The 26,607-nt window shown below is 43.4% G+C and overlaps 1 protein-coding gene across 4 annotated transcripts in view; it reads left to right on the top strand.

The window, feature by feature from the left end:
- The window catches only part of FGGY (FGGY carbohydrate kinase domain containing), a 280,628-nt gene that overhangs the window by 93,176 nt on the left and 160,845 nt on the right, over positions 1-26,607 (top strand). Inside the window, exons 1-2 of one of the 4 annotated variants that reach the window (XM_033066877.1) lie at positions 22,957-23,127; positions 23,903-23,978. The exons of 1 other annotated variant lie outside the window; for it this stretch is intronic. The gene's annotated coding sequence lies outside the window, so the exon portion shown is untranslated. Of the gene's footprint in view, positions 1-22,956; positions 23,128-23,902; positions 23,979-26,607 lie in introns of those variants that run through there. 2 more of the 4 variants (XM_033066878.1, XM_033066876.2) reach the window with 2 other exon arrangements.

Genomic DNA, 26,607 nt, shown 5'->3' with positions numbered 1-26,607 from the left:
ATTGAAGCTAATATCTCTGGCAAAGCTGATCCTTTAAAAGTTCATTTCTGAGTAAGATTGCAAGAAAAACACCCACATTTTTAGCTTGAAGGTGCCCTTATATGCATGTGCTTGCAGTTAGAATTTTGGTGTTTGTTACTGGTACTGAGCAGGGCAGTTTCCTCCAGCTCTGCACTTGTAAAGCACCACATGAGTGTGCTGGTCTGTAGTTATCTAATAGTGAAAATGATACAAAGAGAATAAAGAAAATACAGATAGCATTTTTTGTGTTTGCAATGGTGGTAAGAGAAGTAGATTTGGAAAGGTTGGAGAGCAGTGGATTGTGAGCTGTATCCCTGCTTCCACCCTGTGTCCCTCTTTTTCAAGGAATAGATCAAGCATTGCAAAAGCATTGTTTGGGAACACTTCTGAAAGATTAAAGTGCCTGAACATCACTGATGTCTTCTTTGTTGGTTGAATGCTCTGAAAAATGTCAGCCAACACCTTTAATCAGGCCAGTAGCAGTGGAAGTTTATGCTCCAGATGTCAATTAATCTCTCCAGTGATAAATAATGGCTGAAGCGATTCTTGGTACCAAAACATCTCCCGATGGTTGCTGCAGGTGCAGAAGTAAGAAGCATGTAGGAACCAGTATTGTCTTTTCAAGGTAATAGTTTAAGTCAATTAACTAACAAATGCAACCCCCAAATGACAGCCAATAAAAAAAAGGAGGGGCCAGGCTGTTGCTTCCTAAATCGGATTTGTTCTCTGACTGAATTACAGGTTTTAATAACAACGAAGTGTATCGGTGCTGTCTTGACCCATTTACTCGATCCTGGTGTCTCTCCCATGCCTTTGTTTTGCTGTTTTCCTTGCCCAAGATTCCCAGAAGCCTTGAATGCAAGACATAATGACACAGCTCCTGCCCTGGTAGGACATTGTGCAGTCTTTTGTTTCAAGCACACAGCATGCACCCAGACTTGCTCATAAAATATCCATAGCAAAATCATGCGATGCCTGCCTCTCTTATACATTTTTAAGAGCTGTGCCCTAAATCCATTAAAAGACTGAGGCATGAATAGAAGAATAATCTGTCCTATCATGTGGGTGAGAAAGGAGTTGGGATCAAGTAACTGGACATATAAAATGAATGTGAATTTGCTGACTACCAAACTTCTGCTATGGGAACATAGGATCTCTTGAAGTCCAACTCTTTTGTCTAAACGGATGAAAAGTGTTTTGGATAATAGAACAGAGGAACTTTGCACAATAAAAATGGAGCTGCTGTAAAGAAAGGTCAGAGAAACAACAAGAGTCAGAAGATGGTGAGGACCATGTGTATTGATAGAAGGTGCCTTCTGATTTCAGTACAACTAAGGTGAGGGAAATGTGTCTTTATGACAAATTACTCTTGAAATGTGGTTGCTCTTATTCCAGAAATGAATCTTACAAATTCAATTCTATGCATTGAAAAAAATGGCCTTCATTGTATTATTCTTAGGAGAAAAGTAGGGAACCTAACACCATGCCACATGTGGATGTTCAAAGAAGAAGGGAATGAGCCACTGGGAATGAAAGAGATTTGGGTATCTACATCCCTTTTATCAAATGATGTTCTACACCTCTTGTCAGGAGTCCTCTCATCTGATCTTTTCTGTAGAACTGTATTGTCTTTAATTTGGAAAATGTAGACTCCACCCAAGTCTTGGTGCCATACTTCCTTTCCCTATTCAGTGTCTTGCACCTTGGAATCATTTGTAGATGCCCTCAGAGGTTCATTGCACTCCTTAGCTGTGTCCATAGGATTTCAGATGGATGGATGGGGCTCAGAAGCTGCTGCTTTTCCTTCCATGGAAGGTGGGAGGGGATGAGGAGAGGATGGAGACATGGCCCTTACCAGGAGCAGGGTGTTGTGTTCCTGCTCCTGAGCCACTGCCCAGCACTGCAGAGCCCCTTGCAATTCCCAGGGCCTGTTCTCCTTAGGGAATGGGAACCTCTGTCCTGAGGCAAGGTATGGAAATAAATGGCATTGGAATTTACTGTCAAAGTTTACAGCTGCACTGTGAAATGCAGAGTTCCATAACCCAGTGGGGGTGTGCTGACTGAGTGCCCCACACAGCCACCTCCTTGGGTGCATTCCTCAGTGGATCAGAAACTGCCAAGAAAGCAGCAGAGTGTTTTCTGGGAAAAAGTCAGAGAGAAAAAGTAACTTCTGCATTTAGGAATTAATTTCTTTAGAATATACTCCCAAGTTCTTTGGTCTCTGGAGTATGAGGTGATGCACAATTCCCCTGGTGCTTTTGCACACTTGAACCCCAAAGCCAGGGGCCCTGTAAGAAAAAAATAAGAAAGCTTCAATATGCATTCTTGGGAGCCTTGACTGTATGAACTGTGACTGCACAGAGTTCTGTTATTAATTCATCTTAGTTCAGAAATGGATCATGTATTTTCCTCAATTGCTGCTGGTGTCACTCCTCTGAGCTTGGTGGAATTCTTGGTGGATCAATGTTTGCTGGTTAGAAACAGGCCAGAGGACAAATCAGCCTCCATATCCTCTAGCACTTCACTCTGAAGAAAATCCCTTTGACAGAATCTTCAGTAACTAACTTATCACAAAACTTTAAAAGCACAGTTTACTGTAACTATTAATTTGGGATTTTTCTATTTTGGTCATCTGCTTTTAAAAATGACTTGTTACTAGAATTGCCTTTACAACTTGTTACACTCTTTTCTACTTTCAGTTTCCCTCTGTACTGACTTGGTTGTAAGTAGGCTGTGGTTTTCTGAAAATGGAACTGTGATCTTTGCTGTGTTTTCTTATACAAGACCTGTGTTAAAAAAAAAAACCCAAACAAAAAACCCAACAAGAAACCAAATCCAAAAAACCCAAAAAACCAAGTGACTACCATAAAACCCAACCTAACAAAAAAAAAAAAAAAATCTTAATCCTTTCTCCCAAGCATTTTAGTTCCTACTATTAAGACAAATTTAACCCAGGCACTATAATCGCTTCACCAAGATACTGTATTCACATCTGAGATTTTTAATAATATTTTCATTGTTAAGAGGTCCTGTTGTGTGCAGAGAGTGTGTGCATAGATCAGCTTGAACATGTGATATGTGGATACTTGACCAAACCTGCAGGGGATGAGGTTTTCACAATTCTGGTTTGCCTCCTTTCTTTGTTTGTTTTACAAATAGCAACCTCAATTCTGCATTTCTGTCCCTTGATCCCAAATAATGTCAAGAGGCTTCTGCAGCAGATGGAAGCCCACCCTCCTGGTTTGAGAGTGAGGAATTACAATTACCAAAATACCATGATTTTCAGCACTCCTCTCAGGAAAAAAAAGTAATTATTAACATAGTCTCTGTATTTCTATTTTTGACATCCCCTCAGATTTTGATTTCATTTTCATATGGTAACTTTTATTCTTTTCTCTTTCCATTTTAAAATACCTCAGGTTACTTCAGGCACAGATTTTTTGGTCAGTAGGTGACCTCAGCTGTTGCCATCATCAGCTGGTACTAAAATCAGCAATATCTACTTGGATCACATTTCATCTGTTGAATGTGGTTAGAGAAGTTGGGTTCCCAAATCAAGAGGATGGGATACTCTCCCTGCCTCTCTTCCTTTATTCTGTGGGAAGTTCCATCCTGCTGGGTTCCTGTTTTGGGTGAGTGAGTGGGGCTGAGCACACACAAGCCACGTCCCCTGCACATGCTGCTCTGGCATTTGGCTGCCAACACTCCTCCATCACTTTCCAAAGCTGTGCTTGCCATGTCGGGCCTGGAATGAGCCATTTCCTTCACATCTCCTTTGCCTGTAACAATCTTGAACTTGTTGACCCGTGTGCCTATTAATTATTGATATAATGATGCATTATTTAGGCTTGTTTCAGCAGACGGATACATTATTACTAGGCAGACATTTGCCAGACAGGCTGATAGATAGCATCCTAAAAAAAGTCTCCAGTTGCCTTTGTACAATAAAGGGCTGTAACTTCATTACTTTCCTCCCAACCCCCTCCTCTTCGTACCATGAAACCTTAATAGGAATCTAAGTGGAATAATGATCTCTTTAGACAATGGGCTTAATCTGGACTGTGTTGGAGCTGTGGTCCAGATGTTGGTCAGGCCTCAAAAATACAGAGAAAATCGCCTTCACCAATCGGCTGAAGCTAGTTTTCCTAAGGTACAATGAAATTATTTTGTTTTTCAACCTCTTGCCGTAGAAAGGAGAACTGATTTCTCCCTTGGCTGCTATGAGCTGTGTTTCACCACCCCAGAGCTGCAGGCACAGCTTGATGTGTATCTCCCAGGGAAACCTGCCTTTGATTTTGTCTACGGATCCAAGGAAAAGGCATATCAAAATGAATTATCTGTAATTTAAAACATGCATGTGGAGCGGTTTGGAGCCTTTGGAGCTGCAGCGTGGCTCCAGCTGAAGGAGGGAGCCCAGTCCTGGGTGGGAGCTGCGCTGGGATGAGGTCCCAGCTGACAGCGGGGAGGCGATGGGACAGCTGCTCACGAGTGATGCTGCCATCCTTCCTCCTCCTCTGCCCTCCTTCCTCCTCCTCTGCTGCCCTCCTTCCTCCTCCTCTGCCCTCCTTCCTCCTCCTCTGCTGCCCTCCTTCCTCCTCTGCCCTCCTTCCTCCTCCCCTGCTGCCCTCCTTCCTCCTCTGCCCTCCTTCCTCCTCCTCTGCTGCCCTTCTTCCTCCTCCTCCTCTACCCTCCTTCCTCCTCTGCCCTCCTTCCTCCTCCTCTGCTGCCCTTCTTCCTCCTCCTCCTCTGCCCTCCTTCCTCCTCCTCTGTCCTTCTTCCTCCTCCTCTGCCCTCCTTCCTCCTCCTCTGTCCTTCTTCCTCCTCCTCTGCCCTCCTTCCTCCTCCTCTACCCTCCTTCCTCCTCTGCTGCCCTTCTTCCTCCTCCTCTCCTGCCTTGCTTGCTCCCCTGCTGCTCTCCTTCCTCCTCTGCTCTCCTTCTTCCTCCTCTGCTGCTCTCCCTCCTCGTGCCGCTCTCCTTCCTCTTCTGCTGCCCTCTTTCCTCCTCCCCTGCTGCCCTCCTTACTCCTCACTTCTGCCCTCCCTCCTCATCTGCTGCCTTGCTTCCTCCTCTCCAGCTCTCCTTCCTCCTCCTCTCTCCTGCTATCCTTCCTCCTCCTCTCCAGCTCTCCCTCCTCCTCTCCTTCTCTCCTTCCTCCTCTCCAGCTCTCCTGCTCTCCTTCCTCCTCCTCTCCTGCTCTCCTTCCTCCTCTCCAGCTCTCCTTCCTCCTCCTCTGCTCGTCAGCTTTCGCTGTGTCGCAACCGCCTCCAGCTCTGATGTCAGAGCCCCGCTGCTGCACACGCCGTCGCTACGAAAGCAGAAGAGGCACAAAAGAGGAAGGAAAGCAGAGGAAGGACAAGAAATGCAGACTCGGGTGGTACAAATCTGATGGCTCGTTTGATTTCCAGGGGTTCCCTCGCAAGAAACAGCCAGTTCTAGCGAAGCAATTTCAGACGCAGCTGCTGATTTCAAAAGTGATCTGGCACCGGCTGCTTAATGCCGTGTGGGCACATCGTGCTGCAGTCAGACCCACAGTGGGCTTCTGCTGACCCCTTGGGTGCCAGGGCTCGATGTTTTCATTCTTTGTGAGTCACTTCTGTCTCATTCTGATCCCCTGCTACAGCAGAGCCAGGCAAAGCTCCCTCAGTGCACCCCAGGTTGACCAGTGTGTTTGTCCCCATGGCTCAGGGTCATCTCCCTCTCAGACTCCCCTCACTATGTGATCACACTGATATTTTCCCTGGCTTTCAGGAATACCAACCACACTGCTCCCCATCCACAAAGCAGGATCTCACCCTCAGAATGTACGAATCCCTTCATTTCCCCCTGTTCAGCCACACTCCCAGAAGCCCAGCCGTGTTCAGCAGGAGGGCAGCTCTTCCAAAGGCAGCCTTTGGATCTGTCCAAAACTATCAACAACAAACCTGGACAAAATAATAACTGGGGAAACCTGCATTGATTTCCTGACTGCTGCACAGTGTATTGTGTGTCTTGGTCAGCAGCTCTGAGATGTCCAGGTTTCCTCCAGCTCATGCCTTCTCCCCTGATTTATACAGCCTGTCTTGTTCCTGCTGACATTTTGTTGTTCTTTGTCCAGACAGCTCAGTGAGGGATTGTCATCGTCTCATCTGTCAGCTACCTCCTTCATCCAGTCTGTCCATCAGGCAACCATCACCAGGCAATCCCAACCTTCCACAAAACAGTTCCCAGACCTTTAAACTTGTAAAATTATTTTCCTGAACATTTTTTTCCAGTGGTCCTCCACTTCCTCCACTTGAATAGATGAGCACCAGAGTTTAGCAGCCCTCTCTTGTAGTCCTGGATAAGATGGAAGAATTTATCCTGTCACCTGTTGTGGATTTTATCTCTATGTAGGGACAGGGAAGCTGCTAACTCCCACACTCAAATCAAATTTTAAGTCTGACATGAATAAATGTGTAAAATGTAAGTCCCTAACACTGAATACACAAACTCTCTGTAGACTGTCTAAATTATTTCAGGCGAGTTTACTGAAATTAAATTACATAAAAGTCAAACAAAGCAGCACATTGTTATGTAAAACTCTACAAAACAAGTGCTGTGATTTTAACTGAGTTGAACAAATAAAAAATTAAGTGTAATTTTTGTTCAGGGCCATGTGTTAGCTTTTGAAAACAAAAAGGAAATAAATGAACCAAGTCACACAAAACATATGTCTGCAGAATAATGATAAAATATATACTGTAGCTGGACATTTATTTTGGAAGTGTGGTTTTAATTCTTGCTGGTGTTGTGGCTGGAGGCTTTTGTTGTGCAAAAAGGCTACCCTGTGTTCGTTTTACAATACAGAATGTTTTTTATTCCTACTACATCGGGAATAATGGAATCCTTTTGGAATAACACGGAGGGTTCTGAGTCCTTCAGCTGAGACACCTTCCTGGGAAGTGCTGGGAATGTGCAAAAGGCACCACTCAGTGCTGCTGACTGTGGTCATCCCAGCCAGGGTATGGGAGACACTGACTTGGGATACCAAACCATAAACTTTGAGGCCAAGAATTCCAAAGAAAGGTTTAGCTGTGACCAGCTGGATTTAAGCAGCTTCACACAGAAGTTCTGACGCTGTGCCCTCAGGGTCGCTTTGTTAAAAAAGCTGTGTGAGAAGTTTCTGTGCTGCCTATTGTGTGCGCGCTGATTTTGGGAAGAGAGGAGGTGATGCTGGCTCTGGCCATGGCAGGGAGACTCTTGCAGTGTCTGGCTGGAAAGGCACTTGTCTCTCTTGGCTCATTCCCGTCACTGAGTCCCCGAGTGCTGTGTCACATCCCTGTCCCTCCCAGGGCACTGCAGTCGTGGGGCGTTGCTGGCAGCATTCAGGGCATGGGCCAGTGCTGTAACAGCTTAATTAGCTCTTCCTTGTTAAGCAGGATTTCATAATGTAGGTACACGTGTTTAGCTGTCAGCTCCATTCTTGCAACAAAAGGAAAACCAAACCAGTAATAAATAGGGAATTGCACAAGCCAATCTCCAAATAATGGCATTGGGTGGAACACGAGAATTAGGAGCTGTGGCTACAGAGCAGATTGGTGCTTCCCATTCCTCCTAAAAACACAGCTCTTCAGACTGATGCAGCAGCCAAGGAGGGCATGGAAAGCCTGGAGATGCCTTTACTTCCTTCCTGGTGCTCCTGATCCAGGTAGAAGTGAGGAACTCGGCCTCACACCCCATCCTCTGCCTCTGAGAGGAGTTGAGGTTCAGGGTACTGAGCAAAAGCCCTGCAAATTCACCCTCCTAGTTCCTGCTGTGAGAGTCCCTGCCACTGCACAGACCTTTGAGCTCCCAGGTCATGAAGAACTGAGTAACCAGGCACTGACTTTTCAGTATTATTTTGAATGGCTGTAGAAAGAGATTTCTAAACGCATAGATAAATTGAGCATTAAAAAGGCAGGCAAAACTATTGCAAAAATATGGAAAAGTTGCTTTTAAAAATCACTCATATCAATTTTAAAGGTCTTAGATTTAGAAGGTAATGATTCATATTTGTAACATTTTATTGTATCACATGAAATATTATTTTTTGGTGAAGGCAGGTTAATATGACCAGTAGATGCGTATTAATCTCTCGGTACATTTGTATTGAAATCAGTGAGTAACTGAAATGATTAATACCATTCCAGATTTCTTCAAACAACATTAAGCTACAAATGTCTTATTTTTAAAATCCCAGAGTTTTCTTCAGATGTTTATTTTTGAAACTGTGGTAGTATTGCATACCTAAAATATTAATGGATTTAGAGTGGTGGAATCTCCTCATAATAGAATATATTATACATAGGCTTCTAAAATATAAAGGCTTCCAAAAGCATATTGCAAAATTTAGATTTTGAAGCACCAAGCTCCAACAATACTGTCCAGACTAGATTTTTAAAAAAGTACAAATACTGAATTTTAGTCTTTTTTATGGATGTCACAGAGACAACTTCTTCTGACTTCATTATTGACATGCCAGCATCACAAAATTCTGGAAAAAATGAGCAGAAGGGTTCTCTGGGACAGAGGTAAGAGATACTGAAATACCAGTTCCAGAGTGATTCTCCTCACCCCCAACTTTGCTGTGCTTTTTCCTGGGAACTTCTCTGCCTTGGGCAGGGACTTCTGATGGCTCATTGTTGTGCCCCACAGCTGACCCCAAGCTCTGCCCTTCTCTGTCCTGAGTCACACATTGTGGATGGCAGCGTGTTGGGACAGAGCAGAAAGGGACAAAATCACCCAGCACTGTGGGGTGTGAGACAAAGCCAGTTTCAAAACTTTGGTACCTTCATTTTAGGATATTTCAGCTGACAAGACCCATTTGAAACTCTTGTCCCTGACATGGATTTTTGCAAAAGTGCCTGACACTTAATGATGGCACAGCAGTAATCCCTAGGACTTTCTTCCTTCACAGATTGAAGTTATGACCCCATTTTGCTTGTAAATTAACTGAGATTATCACCTAGGGCAAATAATGCTCTTGATCAAAATGTTACTGACAAATCTGTTGTTTACTTGAATCTAGACATAAACATGACCTTTGAACACTGTGAGGAAGAAATTCTTTTTTCACACGCGTTTTTCACCAGAAAAACAAAAACTTGGAGATGATTTTATCCACAATTGTTTGCTTAATTATTAACATATTTTTTTTTAATGAAATGGTAATGTTTTGTGAGGGAGGGAGGGATAATTTTCTGGGCAGTTCTATTCTGAACTGAACCCATCTGACATGGATATAATCAAGATTTTACAACTACTTCAGGAGGGAATCATTTTCACTCCCCTGGAAGTGGGAATGCTGCACATGTACCATCATCAGGGACACTCAACTGAACCTCAAAAAGAAAGCTATTAAGCTTTTTGCATTAATTCTGCTTAAACCCATTTCTCTAGTGATACTGGGGCTAATTTTTAATTGATACCCTTAAATCAATTCCTTCATGGGCAGGCAGTGGTGGATGATGAACTCTCAGGGAAGGAAAGCCAATATTGTCCTGTCAGCAGTCAGGTGCATTACAGCCCTCACTTACATCTCCTCCTGATGTGTTTTGATGGTGCTCATTTCTCCTGGCATGCTTTTAGCTCCCAGGGATTCAGATGTGTCAGCTCCTATAACTGTAAGAAAACATTGATGATGGATTTATAACGCCCAGACTTCAACTTAGTGACCTGAAAAATGACTGTGGATTTGCTTTTGCAGCAAAATTGGTTTTACCCGTACAAACCCCTTGCTTCCTAAGTTTCCTTATCTGTATTTTAATGAAACATTTTATCCTGGTTATAATTCATGACTCTTGTCAGAATAAGTTTTCTCAATGAGGCATAGTTGGGGTAGCTACTGAATTTATGGGAAGGAGTCAACTTAATCTCTTTAAAAGCAAAGTCATCTTCTGGAGTGCCAATTGAACTCAATAGAATAATAGTTCTGAAATATCTCCCTGTCTGTGGGAAGGAGGGTTTCTCTGGCAGAGAGATGCTGGAGCTCTGTCAGGGCAATGGTTGGCCAAGGTTGTACTCCTGAGCCAGCCATTCCAGCAAAAACCCTGAGAGATTATTGAATAATGAATTAAATGTATCTAATATTTATCTTCCATCTATGTTCTCCCATTGGAGGGACAGTGTCAGCTCTGGGCTGTTCATGCTGGATTTGTTGGAAGCTTTACTGAATGTCCTGAGAGAAAAAAGAATCTGCCCAGCATCAATCCCATTGGATGAAGTTAGGAGATGTTGGGTGACTTTCAGCCTCATTATGGATTTTCCTGTGTCCTTGGATAAGCTATTCAACCCGTTCTTTCTCAGTTTCCCATCTGCAAAATGGGAATGACAGTATTTCCCTCACTGACAAGGAACAGGCCTCTGCTTAGGTACTGTCCCAATCTGCAGGATAGATCTGGGGTGTGTTCTTGGACTTGTTTTGTCTCAAGTAAAGAGGGTTTCCCACATACAAGGAAACAGGATCTCTCTCCTACAGCCATATTTTGAGGGCTAACTGGATTAGGGAGGACAAGTAAAAGGAACTGCATTTTAAAATTATTTCTGTGCTGCAAATCAGTTTAAGTGTTTCTAAGTTGCATAAGGTCATCCCCTATGGATGTCAGACAGAAGGAGACAGATTATTTGGCTTTGAAGTACATCAGAAAGTGGCTTCTTCCCCTCCCTTCTCTGGAAATTCCTCTAATATTTCTTCCATCCCACAGGGAGAATGTAGCTCCTAGAACAGGCTTCCCCCGGAGCACCTCGGAGTGCATCCCTAACAGAGTCACAGGGATGTTGTAGCATATAATTCATAACCAGAAACACTTCCCTTGTGGACAGGTTCCTTGACACACCCTAGGCTGAGGGCAGACAGCTGTGGTTTTCCTTCGGTTTCGGGAAACTGGGATAACCTCCCTGCCATGGAGGTGCTTGGCTCCTGGCACTCACTGCTGCAGTGGTGAGTGCAGAACAGAACTTACTGAGCAGTGAACAGGCAGAAACCAGGCAGAAGAAGAGCAGGATGCCCCAATGTGCTGCTCTCATTGAACCTTTAGCATTTAATCTGAAAATTCGCTCTGTCCTTGGCCTCTGGATTGAAGCACCACTTACCAGAGTGGGTTTAGTGGGATCAACCTCTCTGGAAGCACAGTGGGAACAAAGCCCTCTGACCATGGTCAGGCAGTCCATGGGTTTGGTCAGTACCACGCTGTTCTGGATGTCCATCCAGTTCTGTGAATAAAGGAGCTCTTCTCTCCTGGAGCAGACTGAAAGCATTTGCATCCTCACAGGGGATGAATGGGCCAAGCAGAGCAGAGCTGCTTCAAGGTGCTCAGCTTTGTAAATGTGCAGAGACCATGGCCTGAGGAGACAGCAGAGCCTAGAAAAGGCTGCTGCTGTTTGTGGGGAGAAGGAAACTGAACCCATTTCCCTCCCCATCTCTTCCCCATTGACTGAGCCCTTCCAGCTCCTCGCAGGGGCCCCAGCCACTGCTCTGCTCCGAGAGAGTGCGCCGGGAGTTCCTACCTCTTGTTTACAGCTCCCTGCTCAGACCTGGTGTCTGCTCTCTCCTCTCAGCTAATTTGCAGACAGAGGCCTCGAGGGCTTTGGGTTGGTGCCACCAGACTCCTGCGAGCTCCAGCGGTCGTGTTCTCTCCCAGACAATGACTTCAGTAGCCTCCGGGCACCCCAGAACCTCCTAACAAACATCTCTCCTAACTGCCTTATTAACTGATTGCTCTAGTAAGATAATAATTAACACCCTTACTTGTGCCTTGGCTCAGCCAAAAATATTCTCAAGTGGACTTAGAAATGCATAAAATGAATAAATGATTTATGTTTACTATTTTTAATGGAGCTACTTATTAGCAACGCTCTCATACAGAGCACCGTAAAAACACTCCTGGTTTCGTTACAGATTTAGAAGGTGGTAATGAAAAGCTGTAGGGAATAAAATGGGGAAACACTTCCTGAGCCAAATTCTGCTCTCAGTTGTATTTAAAGGTCTTGCTGAGTTAAACTCTAGAGAGGATTTTGGCCAGAAAACCATTAAAATAGAGAGAAATCTCTGTCATCTGCTCCTTGCAGCTCAGCCATTCAGAACATGCCCAAGCCAGGAGGAGGATGCCTGCCTGCCCAGTATAGACTCAAAAACCCAAGGGCAGGATGTGTCTCTGTGGAGCAGATCAGACAGGCTGTGTTTACACTTGCACTGTGTTCCTGACTCCACCAGGCATGAGACAGTCAGAATTTTGCCATGGCAGCCTGCAGGAGTTGTGCTGGCTTCAGGATGCCTCTGGCACCTCTGACCTTGGTGGGAAAGTGGGAAGGTTCATGTTGCAAATTTTGACTAATTTATGTTGTTTCTTAGTAAAAGCACTAATTAGGATGGTGTGGTGGACTTCAGAGAGAGCCCTAATACAGTTTTTGGGACTGAATGCTGTGCCTTGTGCTATTGCTGGGTGACAAGAAATGCTGCCCTTCATCCATGTCCTCCTTGTCCTCCACATGAAGTGAAGGTGCTGCCCTTTGTGTTTGAGGTCTGGGTGCATTTAGGAGCCCTTAACTTGTGGGAATGAAGCAGATGAACTCTTCACATGGGTGAGTTTAGTCTGATTTGGTTCTCCAACCACAAACAGTGTTTACTGTATTGTTGCTGAAATAAAGCCATGGGTTCCATCCCAAGCTGCCAAGACAACACACACAGTCCCCACATTTATTTGACACCCACCTCAATCACATTGTTTTATTCCAGCTCAAAGAGGAATCCCAAGCCCTGCTTCCCACTTGCTTCCCAAGCTCTGTGGATTTCTGTTCAGTGAAGATAGTGGTGCAGCACATATCCAGCTACTTTATACTGAGGTCCATATTTAACATTTAGGATATTTTCTGTTGCATCCACTCTACCCTAAAAATGCTCATAGAACACTTTTGCAAATACCTTTAAATACCTGCAAATATTTTCCTGCTCTCTTTGCTAATGTCTGCTGTGAGAATTCAGTTCACCAGCTGAAGTTCTCCAAGGAATTGGCAGTGCCTGATTTTTGTCTGGACAGGTCAGGATTTCAGTGCTGCTTGAGAAATCAGAGCACTTTAAGGTGCTGGGAGAGCCAGATCATTAATCTCTGAAGACCCTAGAGAATTTTCCAAACTTCCATTCTTTCACTACTGTGTAAATGAACATCCTGTGGATATTATCAGCATTTCTGGGACAGTGCTATCAGTCAGTCCCATAAGAGCTAAAGGCTACAGACCTGCACTTGTCATGAAGAAATACTGGATTTTAAGATAACTCCCATACTGACCCTGCTGATATTTCTTAAAATGATGTATTACTCTATTTTTTTTTTTAATTTTCAGAAATAAAAATGAGTTTGCTTCAGGGCAGAGACAGTCTAAAAGCCTGTGCTAATAAATCTCTGCAAGTTTAGTAGTGTTTAATACATATTCTGCTTCAAGTGCTTTTTAAATGCATTATCACCTTTAAGTAAATACAGTGGAAGGCTGCCAAGTGGCTGGATGCTGCTCTCTGTAAATTTATGCATTTATATCATTAATGCAATGAAATGTTTAAACCTTCATTGAATTTTGCTAACTGATTTGCAGTTTGAATGGTAGTAATTTTATGCATTTATCAATTACCATTTAAGTAGCTGCTCTAATATTTCTGTTTAGGCAGGCGAAGCACATTCACTAAAATACTTCTCATCTGAATTAGATTTGGGGTGAAGGAAAACAGAGGATGTATCCTTGGTAAAAAGAGTTCAGAGCTGCTTGTTCTTGATAATAAACAGCATTGACAGGGACAGGGACCAGCAGTTTAAGCATTCCCACCTCCAACAGATGTCAATATTCAGCAGCGGATTATTTTCCCAATATTTTAAAATCATACCCTGTTCAGAAGCTTATCCAGAGTTAGATATTATAGAAAAGTAATTTTAAAAGTGCTGTATACTGTCTTTTAAAATTTATACTCATTTGGTAAAACTTTTAAACAAGATACTAACATATATGTTAAAAATAGTCTCTAATTTCAGAGCTGATCCACATTAGGGAATGATAATTCCTCTTAAAATCTTGCTATAAGGAACAAAAAAAGCATATTATGATTCTGAATATTTTTCTGCCTGTTTTGCTCAAGTTTCAAGTTTAGAAACAAGCAAAGAATTGACCAAGTGCCTAATTTGAAGATACAGAAAAACATTTCTCAGCTCTCACTTGGGTTTAGTTTTCCAGAGTGACTAATAAGAAGGTGGTGATTGCTTCATTAGCATGCACTGAACTGAGTGCACAATGTAATTATATATTTCAGTTGTAATTAGGACATTTAATTGATTTGTTTTAACTAAATTAACAGACATCAGGAAAAAAACCCAAAGATTTGTGGCAGATTTTGAAATGTTTTCCACACAGCCAGCTGGGTTCAGCTGAGCAGAAAATATCTGTTTTATTTCTGGATAATGTTAGGAAGATCAAAAATCTTGTTATTGAGAAACTCTTATGAAATAATGTTGCATTTCTTCAGCCCTCTCCTTTATAAGCCAAAAATTTACCAGCTGAAATCCACAGCATTATTATGGATACCTTTGTGGAGAGAAATGACCAATGATTCCCACAGGAGATGTGTCCATACACTGCTGTGAGAAACAGGGTTAAAATCCAGATTTCCTTTTATTGCATTGGTCAGTTGGTAACTCTGCTGCCCAGCTAGACAAATACAGGCATTATTTAGAAACATCTTCTTCCTCCTTTTTGGTCACCTACTTCCCTCTGATTGTTTTCCTGGTTTTGCAACCTGGCTCCACACTTCTTGATTCTGGGTTCTTCCAGCAAGATGCCTTTTCACTTCCAGTTTCTGGCCTGAACTGCTGAAACAGCAGGAGAGAGCCTCAACACCCAGCACAGCTGATCTTCTGCAAGTATTGCAAGCCCTCCCCATCATTTCACCAACATTTGGTCTTGGAGAAGAGGGAGAATGTTTAAAGTAGAGCTTAAAAAGTCTGTGAGTTTAAATCCAGCTACATCCAGCCAGATGTTTTATTCACATGGATAACTTACTGCACAGGACCCAAAACCACCCCTGACTCTCAGCTGAGGGGGTTGGACACCCCAACTTAAAAAGTGTTTGTGTATGAACTCATTTGCCTTTTCATTTCTGTTTCTATTGCTCGTGTCCTATTTTGATTTTTCCCCATTTCAATACAGCCATGTTGCAAAAATAAATAACAGCCTCCAAATCCATCCCATGGGACTTGTCCCAAGAAAAATGCTGCAAATGAGTGTGGAGACAAGACATGGCCTGGAGGCAGCTGTGGTTTGCTGCTCGTGCATATCTGCAGAAGTTGGCTGTGAGGAGCAGTTTAGAAACCTCTGGGGTGAGAACGAGGTGGGGCAGCTGAAAGTGCTGTGGTTCCCACATTTATTCTGCTCTTGCCTTTACGGGAGTACATGGAGTTGAGTTTGTAGCTGAACACACAGGGAACAGGAGAAAGAAAAACTAAAGGAAAGGACAAGCTCCCTTCTGGTAAAAGCCACTCTGGCTTTTAGGAACAGCTCATAACCCACTGTTTACAAACAGCAGCAACATCAATCTACAGCACAAATTACTCATAGTGAGAAAAAACAAACAAAAAAAGCAAGCAAAATCTCCAGGTTGCCACTGACACTAAAAACAGGCAAATTCAGACTGAAAGTCCCAAACAGCTCCCCTGTGTTTGGGTGAGGGACTCTGTACTAAAGGGGGGAAACACAATTTGTCTCCAAAATGAAAATATGAAAATGAAAATATGGTTTCATTTGAACTAAACATTTCTTCAGGAACTTGTCAGAAACAATTTAATTTCATTGAAAGCTCTCGAGGCAAAGAGATCCTCTGATAATGTCAATCACTTCATGTCAATATTTTCAGAACATGCCCTGCATATTTTTATTTCAAGTGATTGTTCCTATTTACATATTTTTCAGTTCCTTCAAGAAATGTTTAGAATTAAGGTTGGAAAATAAGGATGAGATTCATCCATTTGATCCAATGGAAATAATTTAGTTGACACTATTTAGTTCTATTTTTAATGACTATGTGGGAATAGCAGAATTTATTGCAACCCTGATAACACAGACTCAAAACCTACGGAAAAATATTTGCTTTAACAGCAATATATATTACCAGGAAGTCTTGAAATTAATGATTTGTTCTAAAAACCATTTTATGTTAAGTATGTTTGCATTGAGAGTGTTGGCTGAATCATTATGGCTCTGCTTTAGGAATGAAAACAAGTTTTGAAATAACAGTTTTAATGAAATAATAATTAAGGGTTTTTTTCCAAGCTGTAGGAGAAAGCAGAGTTCCCAAACACCCTTTAAAGCGCGGGATATTCCGAACTCTGCAGCCAAACCGAACAAAAGCCGTGGGGAACGCGGGGAAAACTCCTCCATGTGCTGTTGATTTGCACAAGGCTTGGTTGGGCTCTGCTGAGAGCAGCCAGCTCGACATTTAGGATTTGGCAAAGCCCGTGGGGAGCAGGGTGTGCCCAGCCTGGGCAGGGCTGCAGCTGCATCGGGGAGATGCTGCACATCCCCAGCAGGATCAGCCCGGGATGTGGGTCCTGCTTCTGCCACCCCTTCCCTGGCCTCAAATAAAATCCTATTTTTCAGGCTTTCAGAATGCTTGTTACTATAGCACAACAACAGAATGTACAGAAGCTCAGCATCTTCCAAATGATGACCTTTATGCGATGTCATATTTCCATTTCCCATAGTAAAATGAGGAGATGGAAACATTTTCTTGTTCCTTGCCCTCTCCCATCAGGTTAGATTATTGTCTATCTCATGCTAACTGTCAGGAATCCAATCTCCATCTATGCCTGCAACTCAATTATATTATTTTTAGTATTTATCTATTATACTTCTTTAGAAAAATATAACAGAACAGGGAAGAATTACATATTTGGATCATCAGCACATTGGGATGATTCATAGCAAGGAAAGAACTGGGCCATTTCATGACCCTTTCTGTCACTTAGGAGCTAAAATTCATAGTCTGTAAAATGTTTTCAATCTCTTACATCTTTAAATACAAGTATTTCCTTTTAGAAAGATGTTTGAAAAGAGTGTTACATTAGTTGTTTGTTTCTTTGCACTCTAGGAAATCCAAACTCTGCATTTTGGTGCCATATTGCAAAAAGAAGGAAAAAAAAGTCTAAAAAAAAAAAAGTGAAAGCACCAAAAAGTGAAAGCACATCAGGCCCATTTTGCTTTTCATTTGGGGTAGAAATGCAAGCTTTTAAAGCACAAATAGTAATCAGAGCTCAACTTTTCACTTTTAATGAGTATAGATTCCACAGCCAAAGAGTAAAATTAGAGAATAGTCCCATGTGCCCTTTTAAAAGTTTGAAGTTTACAGTCTTTTTCTCTTTTTATTGTAGGAAACCAAGAATCTGTTTATTATCTGTTTATTATAAAGCAAAAACACTTTCAAATGAAATGTCTTTGAATTAGAAAATACTAAACCTCAAGTTAAATTGGGAGAGTTTGAGTGCACTGTTGAACTCCTACCTTCTGTTAGCAGGACACAGGAGTTTCAGAAATCTGAAGGGAAATTGCTATAGGAGTAACTGTATTAGTAGTAAATGACTAATTCCTTAGGAGTTACAATATTCCTGAATATTGGACTCCAATATTCAGAGGATCACAACATGGTTTGGTGGGAAGATCATCTCATTGCCCTTTTCCACGAATATTTTATTTGCTTTAAGCCCTTGGGTTTGGTGTTTCAGAAGTGAAAGTTGCTTGTCCACAAGAAAATTAGCTGTAGTAACTCAGTTTTTGAGGTTTTTGGATAAAGGCTTAATTCATTTTTCAGACAGTCCCTTCAGTGGTCAGTTCAGAAAGTTCCCAACACCTTGCACAAGGGTTACTGGAGAATGCTTAACAACATCTTAGTTCTGCCCATTTCCAGGGAAGTGTTGAGTCTCACTGGTATTGCAGTAAAATTATGTCTGCTTTCAAGCCCTTCCTGAAAGTGTCACATTAATCATATCAAGCTATCATATCAAATACTTCAAACTGAGAAAAAAGTGTCTTTCTGGAGAATAGTGAGACTCTGCAGAAAGGCACAAATCTTTGCATGTGAAAGAATACTGTTAATAACTCACACTCTTCCAAGAAATGTAACATTTTGGTGCCTGCTGGGTTTTGTTGTTTAAATCAGTAGAGTGGTCTGTATGGGTTAAGCTTCCTAGGTAAATTATGAGCTGTAATTATGCCAAGAAATGCCAGCCAAAGCCCCCAGTTTGTGTGAGGGATACCTGGGATCTGCAGCAGAGGAAGAATACACATTATCTGGGCCTGGCTCATGGAGTATTTTACATTTAGCATAAACAGCCTTCTGGCTACTCTGCTGTATAGATTCCTAATCTCCTTTAACTCAATTTCCTTTCCTCCTGTGGGCAGCTATAGCACCTTTTGCACCAGCTGAAGGGCTGTAAATCCTGCACTCACACACTCAGCTCCTCGTTTCCTGGGGGCTGGAGGAAGGCTCAGAGCTGGGAGCAGGGCTGCTGTGACCCAGGCTCAAGAGTTAATCTGCTGAAAACTTGAACACAGCCTCTCCTGAGCTCTGCACTCACTGTGCTGTCGAGCCAGGGCAGGACCAAGCCAGGGAGAGTATTCTGGCATCAGCTCCTGGAGGTTACAAGAACCTTATGTATCATTTTATGTATTTTCTTTTCATGTGTCTATAATCAATTCCAGTGGCGAGGCCTGTGTTTTGGTTCGTACAGCCAAGCCAGGCAACGCACTTGGCTCCACTTTCAAACCTCTTGGCTTGCTAAATGTCAGAGCCTGAGCTGGGCTCCTCTTTGTACTCCCATCTATACAATTGGCCTGAGTTATGTGTGTTCCCTGAGAGCACAAGCACGGCCCAGAATACAAATCAAACCTACTTGGGAGCCAAACACAGAGGTCAGAGAAGCAAATATTTGTGTCTCCCCAAACTACCTTTCCTGCCTCCTGGCAGAGCCAGGCGAGGCCCTGGCTGCACAGCTCTCAGTCCCATATGCCAAGAGCTGAAAATGAAATAGAGTAATCATACAAGGAGTGTAAATGCATCAACAGTCTCTGATCAAGTTATTCAGTGACTTACTGGATTCTTGCACCTAAGGGAAAACATAAATTCTCTGGAAAAGGGAGGTACTGGAGGTTTTGGGTTTGCTTTTTTTTTGTCATGGTTTCTTCAGTGTTGATTATCTTAAGTAAAGTGCTGGAGAATAAAGACTCTGCACACAAAAGTGATCAGTCCACCATGCAGTATTTAAATCTCCAGTAATACCTAGGAGACACTGAGACAGCACACAAAAGAATATTTAGGGAATTATTACTAAATTTATTATCTTTAGTATACTCTAACAGGCTTTGACTGAAGAGACTGACAGATGCAATTTTGCAAGGGTTTTATTGGAGTGTGGTCAGAGATGCTGTTCCAGTTGCAGCTGAACTGAGTAAAGAAACTATCAATCTCAAGATGAGCTAGCTCAAAAAAAAAAAATAAAAAAGGAAAAAAAAAGCCCAAACAAATAATCTACTAAAAAGTACTCAAGCTAAGCTGGATCCCTCTGACAGAGCCAGATTTGGGAGTGTCCACAGATGTGGTTATGAGGCTCATGGAAAAGGGTGGTAACCCCTAATGGGGGGCAGTGGATACACAGCTGTGGGCAGGCTGGAGGTGAAAATGTCTTAACCTGGCTCAGCAGCTGCTGGAACAGCCCGGGCTGTGCCCTTATTTACACAACACTGGGATTTCTTAAGAGAGGAATTCTTAGATGGAAGAGCGAGCTGCTGTCCAAGTTCGCAGTGGGATGTGCTGCATCCCAAAATCTATGCATAAATATACATCCCCCAAACGTGTGTCTGAAGTGAACATTCAGTCCTTCAGAGCACCAGCACACAGTCCTGGCTCCAATCCCTCCCATAGCCATGGTGGTTGGAGCACAGGATGTTCCAAACAGCACATTTTGCTGCTGGAGTCTCAGCTGTAGATCTCGAGCAGAGAGAAGTTTCTATTAAACGCATCTGTACTTGTGTGTCTTTGGTCTGTATCAGATTCTCCTTAGGTTACTTAAACTGCTTCCAGATTAGCCTCTCCTATGCCCCCACTGCTCCATGATATTCTTAACCCTTTCCTGCCCTGCCACCCATCCATCAGGATGAGCCCTGGCCCGAAGCGAGCACTGAGCCCAGCCTTTTCCTCGTGGGAAGAGGCATGAATTGGTTAAGTGTGAAGCAGATGAGGTTCCACCAGCCTCTCCAGACACGGGAGGGACAAGGGCTGTGCTCTGCTGAAAGGTCACAGTGAGCTCACGCCACAGTGAGGCTTTTGGGCAGGACCCTCACTGGGTGGAGGGAGCTGCCTGAGTGTTCCAGGGCTGGCCTGGCGGGAGGGGAAAGCCTGACCACACCAAAGGGAAGAGGGGTGTGGGGGGAAATTGGATATGAGAGCTCCAAGTGTTGGGTTGGTTTAGATTTGATGCAAAGAGATAGAAAGATGTGGTTTACCACATTTAATACTTTTGTTTTAATTTTTGCCCCCAGAGCAGCTAAGAAGCTGTGATGGGATAATGATGACACCAACTGTGGTTTATCCTCAGATTTTTCCAGGGGATTTTTGTCCCATACGCTCTCAATCTCTGCTGCACTGCAGGATCACAGTGGATCACAGAGACCCTGCAGCAATTAGCCCTGGCTCACTCCTAAGAGTCCCAAACCCAGGGCTGCCAGGCCCTGGGTGTGCCACATGGAGCTCCGTGCTTGGCTGAATTCTGCTGAGTCCAGGAGAAGGTGGGGAAGGGAAAATCCAGTGTCACACTGCCCAGTTGTCCTTCAGGATCTCCTTTTGCTGCTGAGCTGCATTCAGTACCCATCAGGAAGGAAGCTGGGCAGCACTGGAACAGCACCTTCAGGTGCTGCCATTGGCATCATGTCCAGAGCTCAGCAAGTCTCTACAGCTGACAACATTTGGCATCTGTGCAGTTTCATAAACCTACATCCCCTCTATGGTGGAGTGGTCCTCTGGTATCATCTTCCTCTTTAGGAAAGCACAGTCTGTCTGAGAGAAAAATTTAGGAGTCTCCAAGTTTATTTTTTACTGGTATGAACCTCCATGGCATCAATTAGTTTTTCAGAGGGAATGTTTAACACTGCTGGGATGGGTCTCAGGAGAAGGGTGAAAATCACACTTCAAATTTTATATTCACTTAAAGTTTTGAAGATGAAGGTTGTGGATTTAGGGTTGGTCTGGTATTGCTGAAGAATGTGGACACCCTGTGGAAGTCCTCTCTCTTCCCACCTGGAAATCCTGTCCTCATAGCCCCAGCAACCTGCACCTCATCCAGCACAAAGTGCAGGTGCCAGACCTGCCTTTCCTGGCTGATATTTTTAAAATAAATAATCTCAGATAGTTTAGGTGATTCTTAGAAAAATTTGTGTCATTCAAACTTGCTGCACTGCAGGACTTCCCTGGCACTGCTGGGCAGAGCCAGGGGCCAGAGCCTGCAGGGCTGGAGGGTGAATCAGCCTGGCCCTGCTCCGGGGCTGTGGAACCTGCTGGACCCTGTGTCCTGCTGAGAGAGGAGGATTCCCTGCTATATTCAATTTTATAGGCTCTTATAGTCATCAGAGGGGCTTGAGAAGGGCACAGAGACAAATCCTCAGTGTTGGGAAAAGCAAACTACCAGGATAAAGCAGAGACAGTTTCTTTTCTCTGCAGGGTGTCAAATGTATGTAGTTCTTGGCAGAAGTTTTCTCAGTGACCTTAGCCCAGTGATATAAATTTTAATTGCAGCTTTAAATGACGCTGGGACCAGATGGATGCAGACTAAAGGAACACTGTTGGCTCTGCCCACCCCTTCTCTGTCAGAGCTTTGCTTGGAGAGTATGGAGAAAGGCTTTGGGAGAGGCCTTAGGTCAGGACCACTTGGTTTAGGGGTAGCAGCAGAGCAGGAATACATGTTATCCCCATCACTTTGTTTGTATGTGGTTGAGAAAATGGCCTCAAGTTGCATCAGGGGACATTTATATTGGATTTTAGGAAAAGTTTCTTCACTGAAAGTGTGGTCAGGCATTGGAACAGGCTGCCCAGGGCGGTGGTGGAATCAGCATCCCTGGAAATGTTCAAAAAACATGGGGATGTGGCACTTGAGGACATGGTTTAGTGGCGCTGGGTTAATGGTTGGGCTTGATGATCTTAGAGGGCTTTCCCAACCTCAGTGATTCCATGATCCCATGGCCAGCTCCAGTGCTGGGGCTGAGGGACGTGTTTGCAGCTGCCCCAAAGGACAAACTGGGCTGTTCTGCCATCCCACAACACCATTTTCCAGAGACACAGGAGAAGCTGCTCCGTGCTGCTTAGCTGCTTTCTGGGAGTAGCTGCTTCCAAGGAAAATGAAGGATTAGGAGCTTTGGGAGAAGTTTTGAGCATCTAACGGGGTGGTGAGCAATTAATCCACGGCATGGCTCTCCCTTTGTTAGCATTTGTGAGGCAGGAGAGTTTCCTATCCAATGGCACGTTTTGAAGGAATGGGTAGTTTTTATTTCATACCTAAAATTTAATGGTGGTTGCAGCTAATTTCACACAGCAAATTAGACAAAATACTTGAGCTACTTCCACAGTCTGAACTCAACAACAAATGAAAACAGCTTTTGGGAGGGAAACTTGAGAGGGTTAAATGTGTCTCACCGGTGCACTCAGTTTGACAGGCTGATGCACTTTGTCTAGATGATAGATATGAAAAACTAATATCTCAGTTTTCAGAGGGGGTTCTGAAACCTGAAATCAAAACCAGATGTGCAGTAAAAAAGAGCAGTGTATATTACAAAGTGTTGTGAAATAGCCCAAGGGAGGCAAGTAAGCAAAAACAGCCCTGTTCCTTAGCAACCTGCAAAACAAAACAAGTAACAGCTTGGTTGGCATCTGACGGGGCAGGTTTTGGTCTTTGCAGTGGAAAAGAAGACTGGAGAAAATGTGGAATAATTCTGGAATTTTTAGTGACCCGGAAACACCTCTGTTTCCACCAGAGTGGGTACCTGATTTCTCTCCTTCCCTGGACCTCCTGCCTGTAAATGCACAGCAGCTGAGAAACGTGGGTGTGCTCTTCTTGTCTTCCCTGTCCGGCTGTGGATCATGGATTTCTCTTTCCTCTCTGCTTTCCCTCCAAAGTTAATCACACCCATTGAAAGTGGGTGCAAAATGGAACTAACAGCTACCAAACCAAAAGAATTTTGAAGGTTTTGCACAACTTTAAATTATGGAGTCCCTGAATGGTTTGGGTTGGAAGGGACCTTAAAGCTCATCCTATTCCAACCCCATGCCATGGGCAGGGACACCTCCCACTTTGGGACAGGCTGCCCAAATGTGGAGGAATAATGGGATTTGTGTGTAGGAGTGGGAAGGAGGATTCAGTAAGTAAAAAGTTAAATACATAATTAATGATTTCTAAAAGAGTATTTAAATCAGTTTCTGGAAATGGTGCTCCTTTTTTACTGTGAGTTCATTCAGTTTCTTAATTAAACTAGTGCATTCTCTCAGCTCCATTAATGGAAAATTCAGACCTCAGATCCCAAAATATTCTTAGCTACGGTTTAAAATTCAGTCCTGAAAGTGAAAGAAGCCTTTGCTCACTTGAATGGGTGTGATGATGTTCACTGGAAAGCCTTGCAGGCAGAGTGGGAAAGTCATCCCTGTGAGCAGCAGCTGGGCTGCCCATGTGGGATGGGATTGGGCTCCACCTTGAACCTGTCCATGTGGGGAACGAGCTTGTTCTGCTCTACACTGTCCATCACAGCCATCTGCCAAGACAGATGTACTGGCATTGCAGTCTGGGCCAATTCTTTCTGAGAAAATCCTTTCTCATGTAGGAAGTCATGGGGTGTTCCTGTAACCAGCCCGACTCCGGGACCTGCAGCTGGAAGCGAAACCACAGCGTGCCCTGAGGTTTGTAATCAAACTGTGAGAGGTTGCCTTTGTGATGGAGAGGGAAGGTGGGTGGATTTGACTTGGCTTGGTTATTTTTAGAGAGGTGGAGGCTGCCAGGCAGCCAGGTTTTGTGTTTTGGGGGTTTTGTATGGTCTGTTTTGTTGGGGTTTTAAAATTTATTTTTAATTTCAACAGAATAAATTTCTTCTTGAAAATGCTGCTTTGGCACCAAAGTCAGAACTTTGGGGAAGTTGATCTTGATGAAGTTTTCAATGGAAACACTGATACTACTTGAGATTGAAAAAGCAACTTTCATTTTGACTCCATGTTTCAGAATTCAACTCTTTTCAGCTTCTAAAAATTACTATGATATTAAAGATTAATTATAGATATGAATGGTTTGACATTATCAGACAGAACTTCTTAATGAACTAATTTTGATCCTTGCACTAAAAATAACTCAGAGTTTCCATCCTGCAAAATATTTGCTTATTTTGCTTTTCTCTCTGGTTACAAGAAAAGTCTACAAGAAAGATGGAGACAGTGTATTTACAAAGGGCTTGTAGCGGCAGGACAAGGGGGAATGACTTTCCATGACAGGGAGTAGGGTGGGATGGGATATTGGGAAAAAATTCTCACCCTGGCACAGGGTGCCCAGAGAAGCTGTGGCTGCCCCATCCCTGGAAGTGTCCAAGGCCAGGCTGGATTTCCAAGTGGAAGGTGTCCCCTGACGATTTTGGAGGTTTTCTGTGTTTGCCAGTCTACTCTTTTTGCTGATTGCATCCAAACTCGAAGTAAGAAGAGCAGTAAAAGCTGTAAGTGCAGCTCAGGTCAAACGTGGCCACTGAGGCAGTGCGGGTGCTGCTGCTGTACATTCCCTTTTCCAGCTGTGGAGAGAAATGTGGGCATGTGAACCATTACCAGTGCCTGAGATCCACAGTGTTTAATAACTTAAAACCATTATTTTCAAATTGCAAAGGCTTTTACATTGACTTGCATTGGCCAACAAAGTCCATTAGTGTCTGAATAAATGGTAATTAGTGGTGAGAGTTGCAGTCATTAGTGTGTCTTACCCCCCTCTGTAAATCACAATTGGCAGCTGTGGGATTCTTCAGCAGCACATGGGGCAGGAAGGACAGGACTCCATGGGAATGTTTGGGAAGTGGCTGTTCCTGGTGGTCTTCTTGCAGGGCTGGAATAGGGGAGCCCATCTGTGGTGAGCAGCTCATTGCAGAGAATGAGTTTTGAGAAACGAGGAAACTTCAGGAGAGGGAATACCTGGGGGGAGATGGCAAATCTAGAAGTTAGGAGATATCCATGGCTCTTCTTTAAAGTCCAAGATGCACTGAATTGACTGCAACCCTGCCTGTGTAAAATAAACAATTTTCTCTCGAGGCAGCTTTGTCTAAACACAGCATTAATATGCACATTTTATACAATGGGACCCTGTAATAATTTTAATTAAGTCATCAAAAATCAGGCAAGGAGATGCTTGAGGCTGTTGTGCATTGGTTGTGCTCTTGCCAATCCTGTCTGAATGTTTAGGGTTTTTCAGAGTGGAAGGCTTAGACTAAAGACATGGTGATTGGTTTTCTTATCCTCATTTGAAAACAAAACATTTCTGTCCTTAAAAACCCTGTTTAAGGGATGGCAACCCCAGGCACTCTGTAATGTCAGTAATTGCCTTTACTTCATACTGGTGAACCTCAGCATGTTTGGTGATACAGTGCTATCAGTGATCCTTCCAAGAAAGATGAGCCAAGAGATAGCCAGCCCTCGTGACTCACTGTGCCACTATTTATCAGATTTATCAACCCCAAAGCCGGGTTTGGTGCTTCCCATACCTGTCCCATCTGTGAAAATGCACAGAGATGGACAGATGAGAAACTTGCAGTCACTTTGCAGCTGTGTTTTGTCACAGGATGAAAGTGTGTGAGATACAGATCAGATACAGCTGCTGAAAAACAAACTGAAACAAAGAGTCTCACAAAGAGAAGGGCTGCAGCCAGAGTTCATAAAAGGGCTCTATATGCTTTCCCTTGTAACAAGCCTTTATTCTCCCTGGCTGGCCCTTTTAGTAATCCTAAGAGAAAAACTGACATCTCTTTTCAATAGGAAAGAAGAACATTTATTTTATTCCTAACGGTTTTAGCAAACCTCTCCATGATGAATTATATATTTATTGTAACTGCATGCTGCACAGCCACAAATTCCTGCAGTCTCTTTCCAGCTGAAAGCTCCAATGAAAGACTTCCCCAGACAAAGGCCAGAGGATTTGAGCCATGGGTTTTGTAGTTAGATTAATTCAGTTGCTCTGGATTCTCTGGAGTGGAGATTTCACAGGCCAGATGAGTTAAGAGTATTGTAAATGTAGTTATAAAATATTTTTTAAAAAGTAATTGTGGGGCCATGTGCCTCAGCTTCCACTAGCTTCCTCCTTGACTTTTATTTTCTCATCCTTCCCCCTAGCTATGGCTTAGCCTCTCCTTTAGTCTCCTTTCTTCACATAGCACTGGAAATTACATCTGAAAATGCAGCCATGAAAGATACTGAGGGTAAAGGTACATGTCCATGGAGGATAGCAGGAAAACAGGCTTCCAGCTGTGAGCAAGGAGCCTGACTCCAGCTCATCTAGCCCTGTTTTGTG

The sequence above is a fragment of the Catharus ustulatus genome, chromosome 9, assembly GCF_009819885.2.
Source record: "Catharus ustulatus isolate bCatUst1 chromosome 9, bCatUst1.pri.v2, whole genome shotgun sequence".
NCBI lineage: Eukaryota > Metazoa > Chordata > Aves > Passeriformes > Turdidae > Catharus > Catharus ustulatus.
This window is presented reverse-complemented; position numbering and strand designations above follow the sequence as displayed.